The sequence below is a fragment of the Chlamydotis macqueenii genome, chromosome 1 (assembly GCF_036417535.1).
Source record: "Chlamydotis macqueenii isolate bChlMac1 chromosome 1, bChlMac1.mat, whole genome shotgun sequence".
NCBI lineage: Eukaryota > Metazoa > Chordata > Aves > Otidiformes > Otididae > Chlamydotis > Chlamydotis macqueenii.
Genome location: NC_141556.1, coordinates 54,106,606 through 54,124,677, shown reverse-complemented (window position 1 = coordinate 54,124,677; position 18,072 = coordinate 54,106,606). Strand labels below are relative to the sequence as shown.

General features: G+C 48.1%; 1 protein-coding gene across 1 annotated transcript in view; it reads left to right on the top strand.

The window, feature by feature from the left end:
- The first annotated feature begins 1,388 nt into the window (after positions 1-1,388).
- GRIN2B (glutamate ionotropic receptor NMDA type subunit 2B) overlaps positions 1,389-18,072 on the top strand; it is a 205,278-nt gene continuing 188,594 nt past the window's right edge. The window contains exon 1 of the mRNA XM_086740101.1: positions 1,389-1,527. The gene's annotated coding sequence lies outside the window, so the exon portion shown is untranslated. The remainder of the gene's footprint in view (positions 1,528-18,072) is intronic.

The window sequence follows — 18,072 nt, the reverse complement described above, 5'->3', positions numbered from 1 at the left end:
GTGGTTTCTCCGTCTGCGGGAAGCATTCTCAGAGCTTTTATATCGCAGAGGATTTTTTTTTTTTTATAAATGTATTTTTAGGGTGATGCTCTGAGCACGTCCCCCTCCCCAGCCCCTGTCTCCTACCCTGGCAGTATCAGAGAAGAGACCGGAGAAGTTGAGCATGCCCGAGGGGGATCAGCCTTGCAGGGAGAGAGGGGGGCAGTAGCTGCTCAGAGCAGCCCGGGCGCTTGAAGCAGGATTTGCTGGTATGTATGTGGGTCTGTGCTTTATGACAGCTGGAAGTGTGAATTGTTTTCCGTGCGAGATGGGAGGGGAAAAGGGGAAAAAAAAATAAAATACCTGCGAGTTTATTAAAGAGATGCCCGCATAGCTGTAAACCCTGTCCGCGTGTCCTGGACGCGGTGGGGCGGGGGGGAGACCCCCACCCATCAATCCACCCTCAGGAAAGAAAAAAAAAAAAATTAAAGAGCCCAACCCAAACCCCAGAGAGCCGCGGGCTGTGTTCCGGGGGGCGCGTAGTGCAAAGCGTCCACGCCGCAGGTGAAGCAGCCCCCCCGCGGCAACGCGTGTGCGTGGGTGTGCGCGCCCGGCTGCGCGGAGCGGGCCCCACGTTGCCCACCGAGCCCCGCGTGGGGTATGGGGTGGGGGGTGGGGGGGGCGCGGGGGGCGGGCAGCGGTGCCGGCAGCACTGCAGAGGGGTGGGCACGGCCCTCGCCAGCCCGCCGGGGGCTGGGCCCGGGGGTGGGCGAAATGCTGTGCGTGCGTGGGGAGGGGGCCGCGGAGCGGGGGGGGAGGGCTGGCTTTCTCTCCGCGATTCACATCGCGCCCGCTTTCTCGTCTCGTGTGCATGCCTATCCCGGGAATGGTGTAGTCAGCCCGTATCTGAATTATTTATAGACTCCTGCCAGCTGGTTTATTTTTTTTTAAATTTTTTTTTTTAATTCCGCTTGTGTGCACTGTTGGGAAATGCGTTTTGCCTCCCTTTCTTCTCAATATATTAATGTCTTTATTGGGGAGCGGTTTTTATCCCCTTCAAACCCCTCTAATACAAAATTGATGCTTATTTTTCCCTTCAGGAAGGGGACGCTTTGAGGATAATCATGCTTCACAGAAGAACGGCACCGACCTCCAGTTGCTTTAAACACAACCTCCTCCACTAGGGTTCCAGGAAAAAAAAAAAGAATAATTATAAGAATAATCATTAAAAAGGCTAAAGGAATGCTTACTCTGGAACCTGCATTTGACGATCCTCACCGCTCACGCTGAATATCCTCTGAAGTGATTCTCTCCGGCTTTTGAATTTGCACCGCTTCAAGACGCAAGATTGCCACAAAGAATCCTCTTTTTAAAATAAAAAAATTCGCAGCCAAATAGGATTTTTTTTTTTAACTCATTCCCCCACGTTTGTCCCCCGACCCTTATTCTTCTTATGTGGATATGCAAGCAAGAAGAGGAGACTGGACATTCCCAACATGCTCTCTCCCTTGATCTGTCCGTCTAGAGGTTCTGCTTCTACAAACCAAGGTAGGGAAATTCCTCTTTCTGCGTTTGTGCTGGCAGCTCATTTTGGTGCACGGGTTTGCTCAGGGAAGATCACTCACGGTAGAACAAAAGGTTTAAGGATGCTGCTCCTAGAAGCAGACACGGCAACAGAAAAAAAAAAAAAAAAAGAGGAAACATTCACCAGACATGTTGATTCCTTCTTGGCTCATCAAATAGGACATGAAGAGAAGGCGAGAGGGATGCTTTGAGTTACATACCGCGTCGTGAATCGGGGGAAAGTCCCTTGTGATTTTTTTTTTTTTTTTTGAGGGTGGGCAGGTAGGGTGGGGTGGGGGTTCACGGCAGGAGGAACACGGCTTTGGAAAGGGGTGAAAAGGAAGATAATTCCCATCCATCCATCCATCCACCCACCCGCAGATTGCCTCTTTCTTTCCACGGGTCCAGCGGCTCCTTGTCACGCTTGCCCATGAAGACAGAGCCCGTTAGGACCAGCAGTGCGTACAGACCCGCCTGCTGCCCAGGAGCCTGGTGCAGTGCTTAAAAAAACCCACGCGGGCCCCTCCATCGTGAGCGGCCTAACGCGGGGGCTGAGGGACCGTGGGGGTGGAGGGGTGGTATGGGGGGGGGGGGGGGGGGGGCCGGGGCCGCCCCTGGCACCGCGGCAGGAGCCCGCCCAGCGCCGGGGCGAGCGCGGCTGCTTGCGTGGAGGTGCGGGGCTATTTTAAGTCCAAGCACGTCAAGAGACTTAACCTGAACCTACGAGGCGCTCTATTCCGGCAACTTCACGGGTTTTTAATTTATCCCTGCCCGCCTCCCCCCGGCGCTGTCAGCGGGCATCGTGGCCCTTCTTCACAGAACCCCGCCCCCCCACCCCACCCCACTCCCACGCCTTGCACCCCGCTTCCCCACGCAGGCAGCCCCCTTTCCCCAGCCCGCTTGGGAGGGATGCAAAATGGCCATCGTGCCGCTCGGCTGCAGACACGCGAGAGACACCGGTGCATCCCGACCGTAGCGTGACATGTGAGTCTTTCCGTAAGATGGTGGCAAGACAAAGGCAGCGGAGCGCCGGGGGTGGGGAGGAGGGTGCTGAACGTCTCGGGGTGATTTTCAGCCTCAGCTCCCTCGCCCGCCGCGCCGCTTCGCCCGGCACGCGTGGGGCTGCGCGCCCCCCACGCCGGGAGAGAAGTGGGGGGGCAGGAGCGAGCTGCTGCAACCCACCCCTGGGGCGGACACCCCCACCCCTTACCTTCACCCTCAGCCCCCGCCTGGGCTCCCCCCGACCCGCCTCCCCCTGCCCCTCGTCCCCGCAGCGGACTGGAGGCCTGGCAGTGGGCGGGGGGAGGCAGCACAGCGCAGTGGGCTCACCCCACGGCAGCAGAAGGAGGAGGAGAAGGGAGGGGGGCGGCTCCCCAGCCCTGCCATGGGGCCAGCTGGGGGTCCGGGGCGGGGACCCCCAGCTCTTCAGGCCCCCGAAGCATCCTGCGGCGGGGGGCGCGCCCCTCCCACCTCCTCCCTCGCCTTCATCTTTCCAGCGGCTCTTCCACACGTTTCTGAGGGGGTTTTGTCGGGCTATTGTTAAAAACGAGGAGCGGTTCCCCGTCGAGGGGCTGAGAGCCACCCTTCCTACCATATTCTGGCTGCGCTTCTATAAATATCTAAGGCTTCCCAGGATTTATCCGCGCCTGGATCCTCCCTGCCCGAGCGCTCCCTCCCTCCCTCTGCAAGTGGGAGTAGAAAGTTTACCTGAGCGGGGAGGAGGGCGTGTGGGAGCCTTTTTCCTGTTTCCCGGAGGAATTTCTCAGGCCCAGCAGCTCCCGGATCCACGCGAGACCCCAGCACCGCTCGGGGTGGGTGGGTGAGGGGGTTGTAGCCCCCTTCCTCTGGTCTCGTTTCCCGGTGAGAGCCCCTAAAAGCACAACCCCCTGTGGGGATGGCAGCGGGGTTCGGGTGGGATGCACGCCCACCCCTCAAGGAGCAGGACGAGCGGAGAGGAGGGCACATGCTGGGTGAGCTGGGCTCAGCCCCTGCCCCTCTGCCCCCCGCCCCAGGTTTGGCAGGAAGATCGGAGGGAAGGGGGTGAAGTTTCCCGGGGTGTCTGGCAAGGGATGCAGCCCCTGGGCTGGGCTGTGAGCTTCCCTGGGGAGCGGTGCCCACCCTTGCCGGCCACAGCTGCCAGTCCTGCCTGCAGACCACCTGGCCCAAGCAGGTGCCACAGCCCCGCCATGGCCCTTCCCAGCCGTGACCTGGGCTGGGTTTGGGCAGAGGGAGGGTGGGGTGGATGGGAGTTGGGCAGGAGGTCTTGCAGCTTTGATGCCCAGCTGTGGGGGCAAAGAGCATGGGCCCACATCCTCATCTGGCCTTTACCTCCCAGTCTTTCTTGCTGCTGCCTTTACCTGGTACTTTTCCTTGCCTTCCCTGCCAGCTCCAGCATGGGCAAAAGGAGGTGCCCTCTCATATTGCTGCCCCCTACCATCAAGCACAGCCACCTCAGGCCTTGTCAGCAGTACAAGGGGGGGCAGCTGCTCCCCTTGAGCTGCCCCTTGGGCAGGCAGGGATGGCTGGGTATGCAGCACCCCCAGCTCATGGGACCCCAGTACTACCCCACTGCCTAAAACCTTGGAGAGCAGAGCAGGTGCATGGCACCTGGGGGCATGGGATGACCTGGTGTGCCCCAACTACAGCTCTGGGGAGAGCAGCATTGTGTGCGTGGGTGCAGGGTGCTCTGTAAGAGGGGAGGTGTGGGTATGGGAGATTTTCTAGTGCTCACCCACGCCACCCCAAAGCAGCAGCTCATGTCACCTCCGCATATCCTGGTTTCCTCCGGTCCCCCACCCACCAGCTTGTCTCCCAGTCCTGGATGAGGGTCTCAGAGGGTTGAGACAGGATGGACCAGGTTGAGAGTGGAGTGGGGAAACAGCCTTGGGGGTGTGAGACCTGCTTCAGCTTCCCCTTGGCTCTGCCTTTGGTACACAGAAGGAAATCTCAGCAGGGATAAGGAAAGAAGCATGGTCAAATCTGCTACTCCTCCTCCTGCGGACCCTGGACTCTGATCTGGTGACACATACCTGCCGCACCATCCTAGCTCAGGCTGCATCAGTCCTGGTGCCTCTTGCGATTTCTTTGCCAGTGAGACCATAGTTGGGCAAAGGAATGTGCCAGGAGCAGCTCTCAGCCATCCTGATCTGGGCAGGGTTCTCAGGAGACCTATGTTGATGGCTGAGTTTTACATTATTACCTGTCTGTGGGATAGCATGAAGAGATTGTGGGGAGAAAGAAAATACAGAGCAGGGGCGAAAATCCCAACCCTCCATCCCAATCTAATAATTTAGGCTTTGATTTGTTTTATTCTCATTTTGGATTATCAACGGCTTCTGTATAAAACCTCTATCAACCTATGAACCAGCACCCTGTCTCCAAACCCTCGCCTCCAGAGGGAAAAGGTGGCGGCATTAATTTCTGTGTTTCATCTGCTGTTGGAGCTCAGCTGGGTCTGTTTCTTGTGCTTGGTTTGGAAGAGGCCAAGTGGACTCCAGCTCTGGTGCTGGAGCCATTCTGCACTAGCGCATGGAGCCGCGCTTGGATTCCCACGCCGGACTCGCATTGCCTGGGCTGGCATCGGGAAGCGGTGTCTCTGCAGTACCATGTGGGAGGTCTGGATTTGATTCCCAGTGCTGTTTTCTCATTCCCCCAAGCTGACAGAGGATGGGAGTGCTGTACAGACAGCACTGCTTGTCTCTGCATTGGGCTCTGTTCCCTGCTCCCATCTTTTTCTTCTTAGGATGCGCAAAAGCTGCCTGAGAGATAGTCCGGACTGAGGGCTGGTCCCTAGAGGTTTAATCTTCTCAGTCTTCAGGGAGCCACAGCTCTACTCTGCCTGTGCTCCTCAGCATGGCTTGGTGGGCAGTGGGGAAAGAGAGTTATCTTGCAGCTGGAGAATATGCAGAGTTTAATTTTTTTTTCTTTTCTTTGTACAAGCCGCAATGTATCACAAAGAAATGGATTAGTTAATAGGAGAGATTGACTAGATGATCTTTTTGAGAGAGATGGCTTCATGTACTGGGATTGCCTAATCTACAACGGGATGCTGATAGTATCCACTCTGCCTAACATCGGGGCTCTAGTACTGCCTGACTTTTGCAATTCTGTGATTAGCCTTCTTTGAGATATATTTGTACTTGATAGAAAAGCAGGGAGTGGTTGGGAGAAATGTGGCTGATAAGTTATCTGCTATTACCCTGATCCATCCTCCACCCGCCCGTCCACGAGAATTGTTCAAACCACAGTGAATCAACTTATTCATTTTGTGGCTTCGCCGCAGTCAGACGGACTAGCTACTGCCCTGCGTGCCTCCCTGCGTAAGGTGAAATGGCAGTTTGAAAATCACATCACTGAAATATGTGGAAGGGCGACCAGAGGAAAATAAGATATTTAAAGTTGAGCATGGCCCTTCTGCTGCCGTTGCCTCGTCCCTTCCTCTGAGTCTCGTGTTTCTGCTTCAGCTAAGTGCGTCATAATGGGAACTAAAATGACCTTTTCTTCAGCCATGAAGGGGGCTCCACCATCCCTCTGACTTAACTGTATTTCTCGTCTGTTCATCTGAAGACGGGAGAGGAGGTTCCTGGCAGGTATGGACTGGTGCTTGCTCTGGCAAAATTAGTGGCGTGGTGCTAACTGCCTGGGAACCAGGAGACTGACCCAGCTGGGTTAAATGTCAAAGCTACCTTTCATGTTGGGAAAAAAAAAAAATCCAAATGAACCCCACCTTTTATAGTTCAAGAGCTCATGGCTTCCTTAAGCCACAAACCACCACCTCCCAGCTATAGTCATGCATTGGCATGTGGACTGGTGTGTGTAAAAGTCGACCGAGTGGATGGTGGTGATCTGTGCAAACCAGGCAGTGTACCTCCACGCGCCTGAGGTCAGCTGCAGAGGAAAAAACCTCTCTGTGCGCTCAGAAACAAATGCGTGGCACTAGGCAGTGTGCAAACTGTGATCAAGCCAGTTAAAACCATGGCTAATTTGGACCTTTCGAGGCAAGGCTGCTTTTTGTTTAGTGTTTTCTTAGAAGCAGGAGAGAATGCTTGCTCTGGGCAGGAAGCATATTAGCTGGGCATATTCGCTGAATATGCTTAATATAAATGGAATAAAAATATTGCTTATTCTGTACTTGGCCACTGAAAAAGGGGAGAGGGATGGGTTATGTGTTCTGAGATTCACTATCAGCTGATACTTCCTCATACAGAGGGTATTTATGGACTTTAGAGTGTGCTGGGTGGCTCTCTTCCCTTTCTCACACAAGCAAAGACCGTGTTTCAGAGCCACCAATATAGATGGATTGATTAAGCATCTGGGGAAAAAGAGTAATTACGAATAAGAGTGTGGTTACTGGCCCAAAGTGAAAGGGGTGAGACCCTTTCAAGGAGCTGAGACCTCTGAGGCATTCACTCCCTGTACTTCTAACCCCATCCACAAGGAAGGTTCAAAACCGGAGTCACTGCAAGTGGCTCAGTTAAAGTGTAGGGTTGCCAGCCCTGAATACTGAAGACTCTTCTGTATTCCCAGGGCATATACAGTGTCATTAACACTGATGTGCATGACTGTGCTGAAACTTTTATAGGCAAGAAACAATTTTAGGGGAAAAATGGGAATTTGGTCTTCATGATCTTATAGGTCCCATCCAACCATGTGATTCTATGATTCTATGATTCTATGATCTGTTTGGTGGCTTATCTCTACTGATTGCTTATCCACCAAAACAGGTGTGGGCCCACGAGTTTATCTGACCTGAATAATTCCTGAGACATTATTCTGTCACTTCTCTCACCCCGGCACATGCTAGGCGTGCAGGAGCTCATGTCCAGTTAATTCTCTATGTGACAAACTTGTAAGTTCTCAAGGTAACAGTCAGCCTACGCTACTTCGTCTGTGTGTAGTTATCTAGTTGTGAAATGGGAACAGTTCTTGCTTACTGCCCTCTTAGTATGGATTTGAACCATGGATCAAGAAATGAATTGCTCTAGCTACCACCATCCTCTATGGGACTTGCTGTCCAGCCCATGTGTGAGCTCCATATGCAATCCTCGTTTGTTCAAAATGGTGAAATGATTTGTCTAACACCTATTTACAGATGTGATTAAGCCCTGCTTAGAACACTACATTTTGTTTGGAGGGGACTGCACTTCTAAGAGAGGGAAGGACTGGGAAGAGCGAGTGGGTGTGAACAAAGATGATGATCACAGATTGGAGAAAACAAGACCTGTAAAGAAAGGTTGGGAAAGCCAGGCAAGCTCAGTCTGGAGAAAAGACAACTGTGGGTGGGTATCTAACTGTCTGCAAATACATAAAAGGCCATTACAGAAAGAGGACAGGGGCCAATTATGCTCATTAGTCACCAAGGACAGATCAGGAAATAAATGAGTTTAAGATGAAGCAGAGACAATACAGATTAAACATAAAATTAAATGTTTACTGCAATAATGGTTTAGTGACAGTAGAAGATGCTGATAAACGTGGCAGAACGGCTGTGACTGAAGATATTTAAAGCTAGATGTAGGTGCTGAACTATCAGGATTTTGTATCTAATAAAGTCTGTCTCCAGTGAACCATAGATCATGATATTTGCATGCCTAGCCAAATAGCTTGGGAAGAAAGATAATGAGGTTGATCTGCTCTATGTGCAGGAGGGAGGGACTGACTGTCCTATTGGAGGAAACCCTCCCCACCTGAATGGTTTTGGCCCTGTGCTCCAAATCTCATATGGTACCTGTAGGAGTCAAGCTGATGGCACAGCTTGAGCATATTGGGAGCTCCCCAAAGATGTCTGGTTTTCAAAACCTCTGGTAGGTTGTGACAGCGTCTCCTGTCCCGGGGGACGGCTAGAGCGTCAGTATAGAAATCCATGTGTAAGTGACTTACAAACCTATCCCATATGAAAGATGCTTTAGCATTTGCAGGTGCCGTTCTTGAGTCCTGGGATGAGCTGAGCTGCTCTAGATTGAGGCCATGTCCCTTTCCTTAAGAAGCTTCACCCGTCTGTATCTATAACTTTCAAGGTTTTACAGTATCACAGCATCTGAACAGCTAGCGTGCCAAAACCTGATCCTGCAAGCAGAGGTGACATATATCATCACGTACCGAACGATGTGAAAATACATGCCTTGCTATTTCATGATGTCATTCTTTTGTCTTGCAAAATGAGATATATTTTAAAGGTGCCTTCTCTTTACTCATCTTTGCTGCTTCCAGAACATAAAACGGGATTTGGAGAGCCACAAGCATCATGGTTTCTGAGAATCGCTGGCTTCACTAGCCAGCCTTCACAGTTCCACCTCTCTGTGCTCTGAGCTGGAGGAGCTTCCTGTGCGTGGCTGGGGTTTGGACGGGCGGCTCTGTTAATGGGTTCAGAGAGGGGCGTCCCTACTTTAAGTCATTAGAGATTCCTTTGCTGGTAGCTGAGAGGGCTGGAAGTGCCATTTTGAGACTGTGAGTTTGGCCCGTGTTGGGAATGTGCTGTGTGGCCTAAAGCCCATGCCAGTTTATATCCTCCTGGGCATCAGCATAAGCGGGGCCTGTGGTACAACATTGCTGGTGAATTACGGTATTTTTTTTAGCAGAGCAACAAGCGTGTAATCCTGACCTCTGGTGTTTTTTGTAAGAATCAGGATTTTTCTATACAGGTGTCCAGGACAAACTCGAACTCAAATGGAGAAAATGACATGATAAGCTCTCTTTTTTTATTACACTTAGATTTAGCATTTTTATTTTTTATCTCTTGGTTAGGGTTGCCATGCACTGTTGAGGAGCTAATATGCACAGCTCTTTCATGTGGATGTAGTTTCTTGCATGTATGACCTCTGAAGAATTTGGAGGATTCTGCAAAAGGAAACAAACGTAAAATGTATTAAATTCACTATTTCGAAACAGACTAGAAGGTGAGATGGTTAGTAGGAGCCAGCTGAGACAGATAAGATTTGGTGTCATGAACCCGTTGATAATTTACTAGCACAAATGCCATGTCCTACATCACAGCTGATTGCCTAATGAACACAAAATTGTTTTCAGGTGATAGGCATAATAGCCTAATGATGGCTGCAGACAGCCGTGGCCATGCATTGCCAACGGCTGTGGGCCATCAACAGGCACAGGGGGATATGGGCAGGTGAGAGGTTGTAATCTACCATAAGGAGGGACTGTGGTTTCCCTCTGTGGCATGGGACCTCTGCTACTCCAGCATCTCCAGCAGGGAATGAAATCCTGGTGATACCCAGTGGATGTTTAGAACCTGGGAGGTGAAGACCCTAAATGAATACCACCTGGAAATGAATTGCAGAAGACCTGCTAGGAGCCTAAAGCTGCCTCTGATTCCAAGGGTAATCCTAAATCTTCACAGCATTTGGGGGCAGGTGCACGTGAAGCCTTTGCAGTGAGAGGAGCAGTTCCAGTGCTGTATGGAAAGGTGTAGAGATGCTGCCCACTGGGCTGGGAGGAGGATGGAGAAAAAGTCGCTGCTGTGAATCTCTTTGTGTCAGGTAAAGCGAGATGTTAATTAATTGCACATGACTGGATTGCTAGGGAATTTCTGTCACAGGACTCTGCTGAGAAATGCATTTGAAATGCACTGTGGCAGAGGAAATGCACAAAAATGCACTGGCTTGCCGCTACTTGCACGTAGACTTACACTTGCGTGGAAAGCATGCGAGAGGGATTGACGTATCCCTGCACCCCTCTCTCTCCTCCTCTATAATTCTCTGTTATCGCTGGCTGCTGTAGTCAGTGGCCTAAGCATCTCAGGGGAGATTCCCTCGTGTCAGACGTGTTTCAGCAGAGGCAAGCTGAAACATCAGAGGCTGACAATCCCCAAGGGAGAGTCTAATGAAAGCGACAGAATGACATAATTGTTCTTGCAGTCGCTCTTCTTCAGCTCTCCACGTTTTTGGTGCAACTCGAAATTACCCTCTAATTTATTACTGAAAAGGAGAATATTATATATTATTAAAATTGCAAAGATAGTGTCCTGAAATGTTGAAAGTCAAAGTACAAAAGCAGCTTGGATGTGGTCTGAGGTACCATGTATTTGAGTATTCTGGGAGGAAGCTTTTAAGACTCCATCTGGAAGTAACAAAGTGGTAAATGCAACAAAAGCATAAACAGAATCTCAGAAAAGACATTGCAATTGTTTCATTACGTGATGGGGGGCCTGTACGCTAAACAGGAGGAGATAAAAACTAAGTAGCTTAGAAAAATAGGATAAATGTGGGATGGCTGCCTTGGAAGATATAGCGACTCTTACAGAAAGCTCTCTTTGAATCCCTGGTTTGAAAGTTTGCGAACTTTCAAACCAGGAATTCAGAGAAAGCTGTAAGCATCATGCTTTATCCACTTTTAATTTGCACTATTTCAATGAACATTAAAAGGGCTAAAAGGCTTTCTGAACTTCAGGGCTCAGAGAACTTTGCAGGAGCTGAGTGGCTGTGCCTCAGCGCTCTCTGAAGCAGAAGCTGGATGCCCGCAGCGAGTGTCTTATGTGAGCAACCCTTTCTGTGAGATGTTTTTTTTACTGGAGGGAGGAATAACTTTCAGAAACCAGGAGACACACAATAGGAGATGATTGTTGGTTAATGACATACCTCACCTTAATACTCTTACACTTTTTTTTGGTTAGGACATTGAGATGAAATCATGTTCCTTGTTCACAGCCTGTCGGAGAGATCCTTGACTTCAGCTTTTGACGTTAGAGATGGTGATTAAGGTTTTTGACAGGAAAGTTTTGTAATGGAGTGAAAATGTGACAGGAAGTGGGTTTACTGCCCCACAAAAAAAAAAAAAATCAATTTCATAGATTTTTCTAGTTCTGCACTGAAATGAATTAGAGCATTTGATATGTTTTCATGAAAAAGCAGAGAAAAGCCCAGAAGAGCTATCAGCCTGGTAAGCAGAAAAGTAACTGGGTTTTGGGTGACGCATTCCTATTCTGCATACTTTGGAGTGGGGACTTGTCCCCGCGGCTGTCCTAGCCAACGTGAGCGCCCAGACTTACTGGGTCCTCTGCAGTAATGCTTTCTTAGCTGGAGCTTTTCCAGTTGGAGCTGTTCTACTTTATATAAATGCCTATTCATTGTGCTGGAGAGGGAGTGCTCCAACGACTGGGCTATGGAGGTAGTTTGCTTCTTTGGCCCAATACAAAGTAATTACTTATATAAATGGAAATGACTTCAGCATGAAAGAAATGGAGAAGCAGGCTCTGTAGCCCAGAGGCTGTGAAGTCCTCTGAGATATGGGAGACACGGGAGCTAATTCTCCCTCCAAATTAGGCAGTGCAGGTTTGTTCTTTTTCTACTTTGGATGCATTTGTATTTCCCAGTGATGACAAAATGTTTCATTTAGCATCCAGCTCCAGTGCTGACTCCAGATGGGAGAAAAAGTGACAGGAGGAGGTGAATTCCCGGGAAACAAAGACCTAATCCTCAAGTGAATACTCTTAAACAAAGAATGGGGGATGCGAACTACACAGACTCTGTGACAGAAAACCAGAGTTATTGCTTCAATGAAAATTTTTATCATTTCCTATAATGTGCAGGTAGCTCTTTAAAGTTGTCTTCAGATCTTTGAAATCACCTGGGATTTTCATTCCTGCAGTTCGTATTCCTCAGTATATCCCCTCTCGTTCATTATACATTGGCTTTTATAAGCTTGGTGAAATGTTTGACTTCCATACGGAAAGGGGAGTGTTTCCAGAAGCTGACACTAGCTGTGGGACAGTTGTTTCCAGAGGATCTCCAGGGAGTCAGTGGAGAAAGATGGAGTCCTTTGAAGGGTGGTGTAGAGCAGGAGCTCAGTCGATGTGCTCCAGCTTGCCCTCTGGAGAAGCTAATTCCTGTTGACTACAAAGGCAGCCTGCATAGGTGAGCTTCCTAAAGACTTTTAAGTCTCTCTTTCGTTCTGTGTGTATGTATGTTAAGGATGTGCAGGGTTGGAGGCTGGAAGAGACAGAAGTTGTGTTAAATTATCTCTCTTTCACCACTCAGTTTGGAAAACACTCGCAGTTGAGGAAAAATCCAAAGTCTTCTAATCCCTGGTCCTCTGTCTTGTATTTTTCCACTGTAAGAAGACTGGCTACCTAATAGTCCATTGCTTTTTGAACATGAAGGCCTGGAGATCCCTCAGTCTGGGTCTGATGTAAATGGTTCACAAATGTGCTTTGAATTTGTAAAAAATAGTAATGTCCGTATAGCTCAGCCAGGGTTTGCTGCTTCTATAACCACTGCGTCCCAGGAGGGACCTGGTGCAAGAATGACATTTAATTGTATGTCTTTGTACATCTTTGCCTGCATGCATTTAGAAGCATTGCCCATTTCCACCAAGGAAGATGTTTCATAAGAAAATACTACTTGCATGATGTAGCATAAAAATTGAACAAAACAGAAAATGAGAGAGAAGATTTGCCCGGACACTCTGTGTCCTCTTGAGTGCACAGGGTAAGGCACAAATCTGTGTATCTTCTCTGACATGACAGTCTTCTGTGATACTGTAGTTTGGCCACTGTGGCAGGACAAATTGCAGTGTGTACCTACACAAGGGTTCAGCTGCAGCCCAGGGGCTGGATCCAGTGTCCCTTTGAAGTTCGGCATAATCTTGGCATTGGCCATGGTGAAGACTGGATCGATTTTGGATGTCTGCTCTGTGGTATGAGACTCAAGAGCTTGCAATATTTCTTTGAATCAGCTTCACTTGAAAGTATTACTGTTTATAAACTTGTTCACTTTTGTCATCCGAGAAACATCTTAAAGAGCTATTGAGGTACTGTCTAGGTTGCTGTTTTGATGCCTGGAACGAATGCTGCATACATCCTTGATGTTAGCTGCATACAATGGATGGTATTTTTTTGTCTTCATATTTGATGATTTCCTTGTTTTTCAAGCATTAAATGATGCAATTTTAAGGATACCAACAGATTGATCAACATCTCCTTTGCTGTATAGGTTTTCAGGTGTTTTCTTGGTTGCCTTATGTATTGCTTTTCCTGCAGTATAAAACAACATTAAGTACAGAATCCTGTTGACTTTCAGTTTTGGAATCAGATTAAGTTGTGTCGGGTTTCCTCCCCCAAATCCTCATGGACTGTGCCTGGAGGAGAAAAATCAATGACTCTCTGGTAAGAACTGCTTAAAATGGCTGTATTTGGCATAGCTGAAAGTTCCATCTGAACAGAATTTGAGACTTTTAAAGCAACTTAACGGTATTTTCTTATGATCTGAATGACTTTAAGAGTAATATAAAACAATGGTTTAAATGTTGCAGGACAAAACCTGATGGAAAATCACAGAACTTGATTTTATCATCAGAGATCCAAAGGGAGAGAAAGAAAGAGTTAAAGACCTAATCTCCCCTTAGAACTCCTCATTTCCTTTATTATAGGATGTCTAAATATTTAGTGAACTTAAAGTAGTTGGCAGAAAGACAGTGTTTGGTCCAATGCTCCTCCTGAATATGACAAATCTACATGTTCTTTAGCTGAAACCGCTGAAGCCTGTGGTTTAGAGAAATTCATATGCAAAAGACTTTACTTGAACCTTGGCTTTACTGAAATGGTACATTTATCACACCAGCTATAGAAATGCAATAACTTGGCTAAAAGCATCTAGAGATAGCCTGTTCAATGAAAAATCAGCATAGCAAAGTAAAGAGAAGGCAAATTTCACTTAGAAGCAGCAGGTTAAGCTGTGCCTCTTAATATAACTGGAAATGAAACACTATACATTCACACCAGTAAACGGAAGAACATGTTGGGGAACAGCCATGCAACCTTGAGCACCACTTGTAGTGCACTGAATGGGTGGTGTTCCTTGGTGCAAAACTAGAGGGCTTGGAGAAGATACAATTGAGAATTCTGTCCTTGCTTGCTAAAGCAAGATGGTAAGAACCACGCTAAGATTTTTCTTGGCCATAGTCACCTCTCAGTAGGCTGAAGCCAAGCTGACCTTCTCCATCTTGGCTAAGCTGATCTAGTATATGCTGATCAGCATCTAACAGAAAATGCCCATCCTTGGTCTGTGCCAGGAGATAGTTTTGACTGGAGTTCTTCTCTAGATCTATGCGTAGATCTAGTCTTTCTTTTGAGGCTAAAAGCATCCTAAGATCTTGTGGATTAGCCTTCTGCAAGAAGGACCTGTGGACTTCAAGCAAGTGCAAAGTGTAGAGGTGGGAGACGTGTATGTGTACATTTGCACCATGTACATGTCGCATTTTCTGAACATCCAAAGGGTGGGTACTCTGCAGTTTTGTACTTCTATTCTGATCCCATTAGTTGTAGTGAGGACCTCTGTGGTGGTGCTAAATGCTGTCATAAATCCAGGCAATTCACACACATTGCAGCTTTTCAAGTGACTTGAGTTGTGCTAAGCCTCTTCCCTCACTTCTTTTTGTTGGCACATGAGACTGGAAAGTTAAGCAGAAGACCTTCTATTGCTGCTTGTGAGGCTGACATGGGTCACGAGAATAGGTGGTGGCAGGAGGGCAGATTTATACACCTTGTCGTACTTTCACTAGCAGTAAATTGCGTTCTGGAATTGAACAACCACGGAGGAAATGAATCAACGCTGCTCGCAATGAATCAAAGCTGCAGGAGGACTAGCTCTCCATCCACCCCCAACCCTGCGGCACCCCACCTTCCCTTTTCTCCTCTGTCCTGGGACAAGCCCAAGTGGACTTCATGCCATCACCCCCAGCTCGGGATCAGGGCAACCCTGCAGATGATGAGTGTGACTGGGGGGCAAAGCCACCCTAGCCAGCCTTTGAACTAGTTTGGGAGCTGTTGGAGGCTCTGGTGTCTGTAGGGGAGCTGGAGTAGGGGTGTGGGAGGGGCAGGGGAAGAGTTTTGGAGGAGATTTCAGAGAAGTAAGGTTTGGAGGAGGGCGAAGAGTTTTTTTTTTCTTCTGCATCCTGAAAAATCTTCTTTGCACCAAGATTCTGTACCTGTGACTGCTTGGTGCTTGGGCAGCATCTGGGGTGCTTTGCACCAATATGATGTCTCACAGAAAGGCTCTGAAGAAGCTGTTCCCATCCCCTGCTTTGGGATGAAGGAGGAGGGGTGATTTTGACTGAAGTGGAAGGCTGAAGCTGAAGTGGAGGCTATTAGGAAGGTGCTGTGCCCACTTTGAGGGTGTGTACGGAGAAAGGCAGTGTACAGGAATGTATCCCAGCAGTGGTACATTTGGATGATGCTTAATTGGCACCTGCCCAGTGCTCCCAGTTGTTCTCACAGGGCCTTGCACGGGTGTCCAGGGGCCACTGCTTTTTCTGAGAGCAGCATTTCCTGATGCAAAGCCGTCATGCAGCAGCAAAACATTGGTACGCCACCAAAGCTGAACTGCAGCATTTGAAAACCCTTTGGCAGTTTTTGGTAAGGGACTGTTGCTGGGGACAGGCACATGAAAAATCCATATTGTCTTGTGAATGTAGGGATGTGCCTTGACTTTACTCTGATGACAAACCCTGTGCTTTTTGCTTTGTGAGAGTATTTCCATTGGAAATCAAAGAGATTTGAGATATATAGCTGGCTAAGCAGTCATACCTCAGAATAGGATTTGAGGATTAGCAGAGTGGATAATAAATTGAATAGTAGGAGTTAAAATCAGACTGCACTTGGAAAGAAAGCAGAGATGAGAGGTACACCCCTGTAAAGCAGTAATGCCAGAAATGACACCGGGGTTACACCGGTTAGCAAATGAGATATGGGCTCGCAGTACAATGCAGCAGCAAAGAAGCTGATGTGATTTCCAGATTGCATAAACAGAACTATTGCGTCTCGGAGCCAGGAAATGTTTTCTCTGTGTTTCTAGTCATGTTTTCTTCATGGGCCTGCTCTGAGTGTACCTAGGCTATCGAGTTCATTTTTGGAGAACTCGGTGCCCCAAAGATGGCAGCAAATTAGAACAAATTCAGCGGAGCAACAAAAATGATTAAGATGCTGGAGGGATTGATCTAAGAGGGAAGATTAAAGTAACTAATTACATTTAGCTTGGCCAAATGACAATTAAGGGAGAGATGTGATGACTGCCTTAAAGTGTGTGCTTAAGAATGTAAACACTGAGGAGAGAGAAAGAGAACGAGGGATTGTTCAGCGCTGTCAGAGCGGCTGTTGGTGAGATGCCCAGTCTGCACTGCTAGGGGAGTTGTGCAGGAGCCCAACCAGAACCCAAGAAGAAGTAGCTGTAACCAAACAATAGCAGCAAACCAAACAAAAGGAAGCACTGAAGAGACAGCACAGTTCCCACTGTGAAGGGTGGCAGAGGCTAAAATGCCATGGGAAGCAATGCTAGCCTCTGAATGAAAGTAGCCCTGGGAGCTTTGCTACAAGGAGTGTTCAAAATTCTCCAGAAGAGTTCCCGCAGGAGTCCTCCCCCTCCGATTTATAGGACCCATAGATCATCTCTCTCCCATCATTTCGGCTGTGATTGTGTAGTGTTGCATCTATGTTGGTGTGTCGTGTTTTTAAAAAGATAGTTTTGGGGGCTGGAGGGGGAGCAAGCAAGGGGATAGGGGTAGACAATAGTAGACAGTAAGTTCTGTAGGAAATGTGGACAGAACCAGGCATGTTCAGTCTAGAAGAAAGATAACTGTGGGTGGAAACCTAACTGTCTGCAAATCCATGAAGGACTGTTATAAAGAGAGAACAGGGGCCGATTATTGTTTTTAGTCACTAAGGGCAGGTCTGGAAGAAAGTGAGCCTTAGCTAAAGCTGGGAAAAGCGGGTGGGTATGTATGAGGGAGAAGCCTAAATATTGGGTGACAAGGAGGCAAGAAAGGGATGAGAAAACTGCTGCGAATATGGACACCCAGGGGACGGCATTAGACACTTGCTTATCAGGGCTCGACACAGGCATCAGGAAACCGATCTTGTTTCAGGAAGATTTCATATGATTCCATAGTCTTTAAAAGGCTGCTGTGCTTCTAAATGAGGTAGTGCTATGGTGCTTTTTCCTTGCAGGTTATTTGTTCAGGACATGTTTGTTAATATTTCTGTTTAATTATATTTTCTTCTTTGGTTATGGATCTGTTAGAATGCCTTTTGCAATGGAGGGACTACGGATGAAATGCACACTTCTTACAAAAAAATGCAATGAGGAGTTAGTTCCAGCAGAGTGTGGATTAGCTGGGTTTTTTTGCCCCTTTGATATGAGTCTTTTTTTGAGGTATGAAATAGCTTAATTGGCTTTTTAAAAAAGAGCCTCTGTGCAGTACTATATCTCCTCATTTTGACAGGCATGGAAAAATATCATGAAGCAAGAGCTCTTATCACCGTGTTTCTCATACAGTTATACTTAAGCAATTCTGCACATTTTTTTTCATATAAAGTCAATTTTCAGATGCTAGAAGGACATTCCATACCTGGAAATGTTAATTTCCTGATCTGCTTTTAAGACTGAGCGCATTTCCAAGTGAAATGAAGAGGTGAGGATGAGAAACAGAGCCATGAGCTGGTACAATGTCTCAGCTGGTGGCTCCCGTCTCCTTGGGTAAATGGCTCTGTCAAGACTGATGGGAAGAGCATCCTAAATTTATTCTTTT